This window comes from Myotis yumanensis, unplaced genomic scaffold (genome assembly GCF_028538775.1).
Source record: "Myotis yumanensis isolate MYYU_CA2020_CCGP unplaced genomic scaffold, mMyoYum1.0.hap1 SCAF_11, whole genome shotgun sequence".
NCBI lineage: Eukaryota > Metazoa > Chordata > Mammalia > Chiroptera > Vespertilionidae > Myotis > Myotis yumanensis.
The window spans coordinates 44,355,101-44,366,962 of record NW_027223762.1 but is presented as its reverse complement, the minus strand read 5'-3'; positions in this window follow the sequence as shown (position 1 = coordinate 44,366,962).

Sequence of the window (11,862 nt, the reverse complement as noted above, 5' to 3'; positions counted from 1 at the left end):
GTAAAGCCTTGCTTGTGATTGGAGCAAGGAGAGCCCCGAGAGAGGCCCTGGAAGGCTAGGAAGCCTTGGGACCATGCGGTGATTGGCTGAGGAAGGCAAGCCCTTGCCAGACGCAGCTGGTCGCCGAAGCCCAACCAACCCGAGCCTTTGTTCATTCGTTGCTGGAACAAATAAATACCTGAGCGCCTACTGTCCGCCTGTTACTGTAAAGAGTGGCCAAAGAGATGGGCAGGTAAAGTGCCAACTAATAAATGTAAAAGAGTGATGGAGTTAGAAAACAACTAATTTGGTGAACCATTGATGCAGAATCGTCAATGGATGTCAAAACAATTGGGTGAAGTTGGATTTGGAACAAGATACTCACATGTAAGGTTCCCAGATCCTGCAAATAAAAATACAAGATGCACCTGAAACTAATACAAAATAATATTGAATGCATACTGTCATTGAAAAATAAAATGAAAATAAAGTATCTCTTATTTGCTGAAAAAAGAATACAAGACAATGAAATTTGAATTTTAGGTAAATAATTTGGGAAGACGGTCATACACTTTTTAAAAAGTACTTGTTGGTTATCTGAAATTCAAATAAATTTGGGCTTCCTGTATTTTATCTGGTTGCCCATTGCGTAGTCTCAGAGTATCTCTTCTGTAAAATATGTATTCATAGCAGGAGTAAAGGTCCAGAACCCTACAATCATCACTTTAACCAAGTGATCAAAGTAACACCACCAGTAATGGACAGACATATATTGTATGCCTCCAGGTACGATGCAGTGAAGAGGACATATCACTTCATAACTCTTTCTTTTTTTTTGGTGCCCTTGACCAGAATCGAACCTGGGACCCTTCAGTCCGCAGGCGGACGCTCTATCCACTGAGCCAAACCAGTCAGGGCTCACTTCATAACTCTTAACATGGCTGAAAGGGTCTCAGCTTGAGGGGAGAATGAAAATGGAAATAACAAGCAGTAAAGGCATTTCCAGCCAGGAGCCAGCCCAGCCTGCCTGCTCCTCTCCCAAGCACCCCTGTGCCCTGCCACGCCGGCAGCTGAGAGGGGCCAGGCTGAGAGCAGGCAGCATCTGTACCGCTGAGGCTGGATTTCAGCCAGGTCTTGGAGCTGCTGGGCTGCCTGCTTGCTCCACTGTCCATTGGTCCCTAGGAGAGAGGTGGGGCTGGGTGACACCTTCTTAGGTCTCTTTTAAGCACAAAGAACCACTCTCACACGCTTGGCAACCCTGAGGCCTTGTGCCTTCCCTGGAGTGGGGAGTCCAAGTGGAAATTTGTCTCCAGGAGCCAACAGTTTCAAACAGTCTCTGTTTTCCGTGGCAAGAGTGCAGCTGGGGGAGGGGCGGGAAGCCCAGGGTGCTGGCTGCCCACTGTGGGAGGTAACTACAGATGCTTGAGCCCTGCAAAGCCTCCAGGATGAGCTTTCCCACTGGGCCACCTGCTGTCCCTTTACTGTGCTGGGTGCCTCCCACCTCCAGGCCCCTGCCCATGCCTGTCCTTCTGCCTGGAGTGCCTCACTCTGCCTTTACCTGACGGAAAACTCCCACCTCCAAAGCCCAACTCAAGAGCCAGCCATGCCCAGAAGCTGCCCAGGCCTGGCCCGCCCCTCACCATCCATAAAGTTTTTTGTCTTTCAACCACATTCTGCCTCCATGATAGTTCCTTGTACTCATGTCTCAGCTCCTCTCTGGATGGGGGCTCTCAGAGGGCCTGATGCACCATTCATAATAGTAAAAACATACAAGCAACTCACACTCACTGAACTCCTACTCGGTGCCAGACTCTCCCTGTTATCTCTGTTAGTCGACCCCCTGACACCGTGAGGAAGGTGTGGCTCTCCCCACTTTACAGATGAGGAAAATGAGGCACAGGGAGCAGTGACCTGGCCAGGCCACAGGCTGGTGAGTGGCAGAGCTGGGGTCTGGCCCATGCCATCTATGTGGGACCACACCGCCACCTGTGTTCCCAGCCTGAGCACAGGGTCTGGCCCTTGGTAAGGGCTCAGCAGAGGTTTTTTGAATGAATCAGTGATCCATGGCATGGGGAAATAGGGCTCAATCATTCAGGCTTCCCTGTCCCCTTACCCCTCCGTCCTGAGACCCAGGGCCACAGAGTGAATGGGCTGCCCACTTCCTCGGTGTCCCAGATGTCCCAAGGATGGGCCTGGTTTAGAATGCTGCCTTCATTCTCACTGCTGTGTGACATGCCATCATGTCACCTCTCCCAGCCTCACTGTCTTCACCAGTCAGGTGGGTTAATAGTGTCCACTGCCCAACAATTGTTGGGGTGACCAGCAAAGGACTAAGCACATGGCCTTGGGTGGTGGTGGTGGGGGGGTTCCTTCCTCCTGGTCACTTGTATCCAAAGGAGCCGCCACATGGAGAGGGCACGTGGCCTTTTCTTCTCTGTCGTGAGCAGAGCAGTCTGATGCAGGCCAGGAGGATGGGCTGGGAGGATGGGGCCCCACGGGTCACTTTTTGTGTGCCAGTCAAGGGCATGCCCGGGGTGATGGAGACAGGCTGAGAACTGGGCTGGCACAGGGCACGCACCCCATACATGTCAGAGTGTGCCTAGGCTTGCTCCTTGTCAGACCTTTCAGGCTGTGATTGCCTGCCCCCAGCCTTGGCAGGAGGAAATCAGATGTAGAAGCTAGTGGCTGCAGTTAAAGAGGCTGGGGCTAGAGGGAAGTGTGGGACAGGACAGAGTTTGGGGAGGCGGGAGTGAGTGTGCAGAGGGCCCAGAAGCCAGCAGGGAGGAGGCTTTCTAGAGTGGGGGAGGGGAGCAAGCAGAAACCCGGAGATCAGGACAAGCCCAGGCCGTGGCCTGTGGAGGTGCTGGGGGAGGGCTTTCCAGCCAGTGGTTGCCCTCCCAGCCCCCCAGGAGGCTCCTACCCCAAAGGAATGAGTGCTTCTCTCCTGGACAGGTCCCAGTGGTCCTTGTGGGACCCTTGTGGCTGTCCCCGGAAGGTGGGTCCTGTCTCTACCCCACTCTACAGAGGGGGAAGTAAAGCCCAGAGTGTTGAGAGCTTAATCGTGGTCACACTGAGGTCAGTGTGCACCCGACACTGGGTCGCTCAAAACTCCACCTCAGGGCAAATTTTTGTCACCATTTCTCGCTCAAGAATAGTACACTTTCAGAAAAAAAGCCTCCAGTGGGTATCGCAGGACATGCCCGGGTGACAAAGGTTTTCTTCAGTACATCTGGCTCCTGCCTGAATCCCCTCCCCCACCCCCATGGCATTTATAGCTTCTCTCTCTGACACAGGGCAGTGGAGCATGAGGCTGAGAACTGCTGTGAGAAGAGTTCCCCACAGCCACTATTTTTTTTTTAATCTTCACCCGAGGATATTTTTCCATTGATTTTTTAGGGAGAGTGGAAGAGAAAGGGAAAGACTGAGGGAAAGACATCAATTAGTTGCCTCCTGCACAAGCCCCGATTAGGGCCCAGGCCAGGGAGGATCCTGCAACCGAGGTACGTGCCCTTGGCTGGAACTGAACCTGGGACCCTTTGGTCCACAGGCCGATGCTCTATCCACTGGGCCAAACTGGGTAGGGCCCCATGGTCAGTACTTTTATAACCTTTCCCTTCAGTCCTCATCTAACTGGAACTTTGAAGATCATTTCATAGAGTTGACCCCTCTCTTATTCTTCAACACTCTGCTCTTGCTTTATCACATCCCTTCCTATTTCTCAGACTGTTCCTTTGCTGGGGGTCTTTCCCTGCATCTAGAAGGGTTCAGGAATCTGGAGAGGGGGCTGCGGTAAATGAACAAAGAGACTAGACATGAAATATAAATTTGGAAGGCATTCTTGGGGGGAGCCAGAGGAGACTTAGCTATAGTAACCAAGTTCTCCGAATCTCCGGGTCCAGGACTTTTTATTCACACATTTTTGCCCTAAAGCAGAGCAAATATACATATCAAAGGTAAAGTTTGGTAGACAGTAAGATTATCAGGTTGGGGGAACTGCCTTCCGTTGTTCAGCTGTTTGGCCAGCAGCAGGAACTAACATGTAGATTTTCAGCCCTGCTGAAAGCCCCAAGGTTCACCGACCTTTTAAAAAAAAAAAAAAAAAATGCCGAAATCGGTTTGGCTCAGTGGATAGAGCGTCGGCCTGCGGACTGAAGGGTCCCGGGTTCGATTCCGGTCAAGGGCATGTACCTGAGTTTCGGGCACATCCCCAGTGGGAGATGTGCAGGAGGCAGCTGATCGATGTTTCTCTCTCATCGATGTTTCTGACTCTCTATCTCTCTCCCTTCCTCTCTGTATAAGATCAATAAAATATATTAAAAAAAAAATATATATATGTTTTAATTGATTTCAGAGAGGAAGGATGAGGGAGAGAGACATAGAAACATCCATGAAAAGAGAGAATCATTGATTGGCTGCCTCCTGCATGTCCCCCACTGGGGATCGAGCCCACAACTCCGGCATGTGCCCCTGACCAGAATTGAACCTGGGACCCTTCAGTCCACAGGCCAACGTTCTATCCACTGAGCCAAACCGACCAGGGCTCACCAACCTTTTGATGAACTTCTTGCATTTATGACCTGCTGGAATTAGCCCCCAGCATTCCTTCTCAACCTCCTTTGCCACAGTGTCTCCTCTATGCAGCCTTTAAATATCAGGGTTCATCAAGGTTCTCTCCTGGCACCTCTTACTCTCTACCTTCACTGTTGGCAGCGAGAATGGCACCAGGTGTTAGATCAGACCGGACCTGGGTTCAGCAATCTCGGCACTTGAGTTCTGGCTAGGAAAGAATTCAGAGCCAAGACTCAAACTATAAGACAAAGATTATTTAGAAAGTCACAGAGGTAGAAGAAATGAGTGGTAGAAGACATGGGCTCAGGAAACAAATTACAGAGGCAAAAGAAGGGCCCTTGCAGCTTGGGAGAAAAAGAAAGGCAAGGAAAATGCCCTGGGGGGAGGTGGGGAGAAGAGGGAAAGGGGATGGCTGCTCCTGCCTAAGAGGGGACTTTAGGGGCAGTCCCTGGGAAAGAACTCAATAGAATATTCATCAACTTCCCAGGAGTGTCCTTTCAGGGCATGGTCACCACTGATTGGTCAGTGCCAGGCAGGGGGACATTAGTCAATGCAGCTAGTCCTGAGATCAGCCATGGCCTAACTTGTCTGGTTTTGCTGCTTTTCTGGGCCTGGAGCTGAAACACAAATGAGGCCTAAATGTATTTGATTTGGGTCAAGATCTCATTGTCCTGGGGGCTTAATGCTTAAATGGCTATTCTCCACTCCTCTCCACCCCAATTCATTTTCTCTCTTAAGGGGTCTAACCTGCATGACTAGCAACATGCCAGGAGAGGAACGGTCAAGGGAGGGTCTGAATCACATGACTAGCAACATGAAAGGTCAGGTGGCCTAAACTGCATGACCAGTGATATAGGGGAGGGAAGATTACCCAGGGGGTGAAGTCCTTGTTTTCCCAGTTTTGTCCACTGGTAGCACCCAGGGTTTTCTGCCCTGGTGACCGTCTATACCTGGCCCATCGTCCTTGTCTGCTCATATCTGTCCAACTGCCTGTCACACTCACCTCAGCTATTTAAAAAATGTATGTATTTTTATTGATTTCAGAAGGGAGAAAGATAGAAACATCAATGATGAGAGAGAATCATTGATTGGCTGCCTCCTGCATGCCCCACTGGGGATCAAGCTCGAAATCCAAGCATGTGCCCTGACCAGAAATAAAACTGTGACCTCCTGGTTCATAGGTCAACGCTCAACCACTGAGCCACACCAGCCGGGCTTCCCTCAGCTATTTTGTCCACTGCCATGCCTGTAACTATCTGTATGCTGACAACTCCCAAATTTATCTCCATCCTGGTCTCTTTACTGAACTCCAAATCCTATATAATAAAGAGGTAATATGCAAATTGACCCTCACATGCTTGCGTCATCACAAGATGGCCACCCCCATGTTGTCACAAGATGGCTGACAGGGGAGGGAAGTTGGGGGCAACCAGGCCTACAGGGGAGGGCAGTTGGGGCGATTGGGCTGGCAGGGGAGCAGTTAGGTGTCAATCAGGCCGGCAGGGGAGCAGTTAGGGAGTGATCAGGCTGGCAGGCAGAAGCAGTTAGGGGCAATCAGGCAGGCAGGCAGGTGAGTGGTTAGGAGCCAGCAGTCCCGGATTGTGAGAGGGATGTCCGACTGCCAGTTTAGGGCAGTCAGGCATCTCCCGAGGGGTCCCAGATTGGAGAGGGTGCAGGCTGGGCTGAGGGACACCCCTCCCCCAGTGCACACATTTTGTGCACCGGGCCTCTAGTCTGTATATATCTGTATTTTTGACATTTCAGAGTTAATGCATTTACAACAGAACTGATCTAACCCCAAAGCTGCTTTTCCTCCATCTTTTCCAACTCAGTCATTGGTAACAACCGGTTCCCAGTTAATTGATTGTTCCAGAAGCACAGAAGAGTCAGCCTTGACTCACATCCAGTGAGACCTGTATATGCTTTTCCCAGAACAGATGTCAGTTCCATCTACTTCTCCTCATTAATCTAGTCCAGGTCAACTCCATCTACTGCTCAGACAACTACAATAGATATAGTTGAATCTTAACTGATTTAGCATTTTATTTTTTTAAATTTATCTTTATTGTTGAAAGTATTACATATGCGCCTCCCCCCATCCCTTGCCCCCCGTTGGTCCCCTGACTCCGAGTTTTAGAATGTAGATGGCATCATCCTTCTCTTGTAAATCTTTCAATGGCTGGCCACCTTGCTTCAAATAAGAGCCAAGATTGTCAGTGGCTGGTTTCAGCCCCTTTCACTTTCCCCGTCGCCTGCCACATTCTCATCACACTGACTTCTTTCAGTTCCGTTATCATAGTAAACTCTTACCTACTTCAAAACCTTTGCACATGGTGTTGACTCTGAGCAGAACACCTTCCCTCTTCTTCCTTCAGTTAATTCATCTTCTGGGGTCATATTCTGGCGTGAATAACATCTCCCAAGACTCCCCAGTCTCTTGGGTCTCTCCTGCCTGTTTCACTCTCTTAATAGTCTTTTTAAAAAATATTTTTAAATTAATTTTTTTGAGAGAGAGGAAGGGAGGGGGAGAGAGAGAGAGAAACATCCATCAAGGATGGAGCCCACCTGGGTACATGCTCTGACCTGAACCAAACTGGTGAACTAGTGCATGGGACAATGCTCAACCAACTGAGCCACACCAGCCAGGACTCACCAGTTGAGTGTAAGCTCCAGGGGGGCTATGTATTTTATTCACCAATGTGTATATATATAATTGACACAGGTCTGACTTAGACTTAAGACTAAAGTGGAAACTTTCATCTGGCTTCTTTGCTGAGTGAGTCTTCGTTGTCTGATAAATTGGGACCCCTCTTTTACAATCTTCAACCTGAGTCCTGAGATGACAGGCAGGGACAGCTTAGCAACTTTATTGTGTGTCTGTCTTTTTTTACCCACTTGTGATAGGGTCTAAAACACAAGCTGCCGCCCTAGCTGGTTTGGCTCAGTGGATAGAGCATCAGCCTGCAGACTGAAGGGTTCCGAGTTCGATTCCAGTCAAGGGCACATACCTCGGTTGCAGGCTCCCGGCCCTGGTTGGGGGCATGCCGGAGACAACCAATCGATGTGTCTCTCTCACATCGGTGTTTCTCTCTGTCCCTCTCCCTTCTACTCTCTCTAAAAATCAATGGGAAAAAATCTTCTTGGGTGAGGATTAAAATAAATAAATCAGTAAATAAAACACAAGCTGTCCAGAGAGCACCAACTAACTGGGAGGGGCAGAAACCTTACTGTGATCAAGTGGGAAGAGGCCCTGCGGGAGCCACGGCGGTTGTTAGGGCAAAGCTGGAGTTTCTGTAAACGATGAGACAGGACGGTTACACAGAATGAAAATGCAAGGTTGCAAATCCGGCCCAAGGGAGCTGGAAAGGGGAACCGTGTGATGAATGGGGGAGGGGCAGGGGGGTGGCAGTACTGGTGGCTTTATAAATTGCTGCTTAGCTTCTGCTTTCAAGCATCTGCTGGGACCAGATGGTGAGCAGAGATCTCTCTGACCAACTGATCCAAGGAGAGAGTAAAACCTTCCCAGTCTTTGTAAACTATAGGCTGGGTCTGGGGGAACAAACTGCCTCGCAGCAATTAGCACTGGTTTCTCTCTCTCTCCCTCTCTCTCTCTCTCTGTCCCTCAAATCTTATCTTTATTAATACTCTGGTTAAATATTGATCTAGGATTTTCCCCAAATCCCTGAGGCTCTCTGCCTCTCCCCCTCAGCCCAAACCTAGCTATCTGAAAGGTTTTCCAAACGTATAATCAACTTCTCATATCCTTGGTGATTCTCCAGTTTGAAGAACAATGCCATTAATGGGGGTTAGGAACTTGCACGAATTCCTTTCTCCCATGCTGCCATGATGCCTGGAAACCCTTTTATGATAAATACATTATTTAAATAATACAAATCATTATAAAAGTACAAATCTATATCCTTGCTTATAGCTTTCATACCACCACCAAATCATACAGTTAAACACCAAGAAGGCAACAGAAGTTCAGATCAAAAGAATATCATTATTGAATGTGACAGGCGATGTTTTGGATGAGATAAAATCACTTGCAACAGGAACATGGTAGTGACAGGTACTGGGCAAGTTCTTTTGGGATGGGCATCCTGTATCACCATTTGCTGAGCTGAGACTTTACTCTCCCACAATTTTCCTTGTCCTTATTTCTTCATTCCACCAAGATGTCATACGACTGACACTTGGTGCTACTACATCGTTTCCATATTGTATGCTCCTGTTAATGTTTCATTAGACAGTAACGACTTGGCACTTTGGTACCAACAAGAGCAAGTATAGCCCTAGCCCAGGGGTGGGCAACCCCTGGCACACGTGCCAAACATGGCACGCCAGTAACTTGCTGGCACGCGAAACCCTCTCTTATAATCTCCCATTTACAATTTTTTTCTTAATATCGACTTTTTTATTTTTCAGATAAATTCAGTGTAGGTGCATCTTAGATAAATAAATAATTTTACATAACAAGTTATCTTAAAGACCATAGACATGGATTGACGAGAGAGGGGAAGAGCAATTTCTATGCCTCTGCCTTAACTCTCCCTGCCTTCCTAGATCCGACCAGTGATTTGGTTTCAGCCTCAGATGCAACGGGTTTTCGTTGACAAGACAACCACCTCACCCAATTATTCAAAATTTCACTCTATAAAAATGAAACCTTCTCTCTCGCTTTGCCCACCAGTACTAACAAAAGGGGAATAAATTTCTATGTTTCTCTCAGCAGCAAAAGTCCCACTGATAATATCAAACGGAGTCATAAAGTTTTCTGTCGGACTATCACTGTGCATGTACACATTAAAAAAAATAAATGTATTTTTCATCATCATATACTGTGTTTTTGTCACTCGAATCAATTTTATTATTTCTTCAAGGTTCTTCACATACATACACCTTAAGAGATATCAAGTAGGCGTAACATGTTCTCAAAAAATTAGGGTTGGCATGCAGAAGAATTTTGAGTCAGAGATTTTGCTGGTTTTGGCACGCACTCACAAAAAGGTTGCCCACCCCTGCCCTAGCTGGTTTAGCTCAGTGGATAGAGCATCGGCTTGCGGACTGAAGGGTCCCTGGTTTCATTCCGGTCAAGGGCACATGCCTGGGTTGCAGGGCTCAGTCCGCAGTAGGGGGCGTGCAGGAGGCAACCAATCAATGATTCCCTGTCATCATTGATATTTCTATCTCTTCCTCTTCCTTCCTCTCTGAAATCAATAAAAATATATTTTAAAAATAAATTTAAAAAAATAAAACCTTAAAGAGAGCAAGTATAAATGGACCCACAGTACTGAAATTGTGTTTATAAGATCATACAGTTGATCTATCCTGTACTGTCCAATATAGCAGCCATGAGCCACATGTGGCTACTGAGCACTTGAAATGTGACTAGTCCAAATTAAGCTGTAGATTTAAAATACCCTCACATCATACTTTGATGACTTAGGATGAAAAAAGTTAAATATCTCATCAAAATTTTAAAAACTGACTCCTTGTTAAAAATCACATTATTTTAGATATGTTGGGTTAAATAAAATACATTATCAGATTAATTTCACCTGGGATTTTGTGTTTATTTTTGCTTAAAAAAATATATATACTAGAAAAAGTTAAATTACACATTATACTTCTACTAGAGGGCCAGTGCACAAAATTTGTGCACTTGGGGGTGGGGGGGGTCCTCACTCAGCCCAGCCTGTGCCCTCTCACAGTCCAGGAGCTCACAGGGATGTCCGGCTGACAGCTTAAGCCCGCTCCCCGCTTCTGGCTGAGTAGTGCTCCCCCTGTGGGAGCGCACTGACCACCCAGGGCAGCCCCTGTGGTGAGCATCTGCCCCTGGGTGGTCAGTGCACGTCATAGCAACCGGTTGTTCTGCAATTTGGTTGATTTGCATATTAGCCTTTTATTATATAGGATTAGACCACAGAGTCAGAAAGTGTGTATGACAAACTGAAAACACCAATATAAAACATTCTCATAGTCCTGGCCAGTGTGGCTCAGTGGTTTAGCATTGACCCATGCACCAGGAAGTCATCATTTGATTCCTGGTCAAGGCAAATGCCTGGGATTGTGGGCTGGATCCCCAGTAGGGGATGCCATCAATGATTCTCTCTCATCATTGGTGTTTCTATCTCTCCCTCTTCCTAACTCTCCCTGAAATCAATAAAAAACATATTTTAAAAAATTCTCACAGAAAACACATATGCATCCAAGATACATAGATTTAGTTTTCAGTGTAAACCACTGCTCTAGCCTTTAATGGCTACATTCTTTCTTATCAGCCAAGGGTACAGAGCCAACAGGACTTTCCTTGTGGCCCTCACTCCAGTATCTTAGTGATATCTCTGTGGTTTTCCCACATGGCTGTCTTGTAAAAGTGTTTGGGAAAGTATCTAGGCACTTGCATCTCTCCCAGAAAATATAAATATGCATTTCTATATCTGGCCATTTCACTGCCATTTGATGAGAGATTGTTGTCATCTGGGGAATCCCAAGGTAGGTAAAGGCAGAGAGATTCCCGAGCTACACAAAACTTCTGAAATTAAGGGACTGCATCAGTTTAAAACAATTGTTCTAAAATAATATTTAGTCAAATATGCAATTGCATTCATTTAGCAAATATTTGCTGAACATATATGCTGATACAAGGCCCCACAGTAGGCACCGGTAAAAGACTGCACAACGATAAACAGTCGGGATTTGCTCTCAGGAAGCTGGCCAGCTAATAGGGGGGATAAAACATGTCAACCCCTGGCCGATGTGGCTCACTTCCTTTGGGTGCTTGTCTCATGCACTGAAAGGTTGCTGGTCCAATTCCCGGCAGGGCACATGCCTGGGTTATGGGCTTGATCCCCTCAATGTTTCTCTCTCTCCCTCTCCCTTCCTCTCTCTAGAAAAAAATCAATTAGCCCAGCTGGTGTGGCTCAGTGTTGAGCTTCAACCCAGGAACCAAGAGGTCACTGGTTCAATTCCTGATCAGGACACATGCCCAAGTGAGGGCTCCATCCCCAGTCGGGGGCGTGCAGGAGGCAGCCCATAATGATGCTTTACTATCATCGATGTTTTTATCTCTCTATCCCTCTCCCTTCCTTTCTCTCTAAATATCAATAATCCCTGGCCAATTTTGCTCAGTGGTTAGAGCATTGGGCCATGGATGGAAGGGACTAGGGTTCAATTCCTGGTCAAGGGCACATACCTCGTTGAAGGCTTGATCCATATCTGATCGAGGTTCCAATAGGAGGTGACCAATTGATGTGTTTCTCTCACATTGCTGTCTCTCTCTCTCTCCCCACCTGCTCTTCCCTCCCCTCC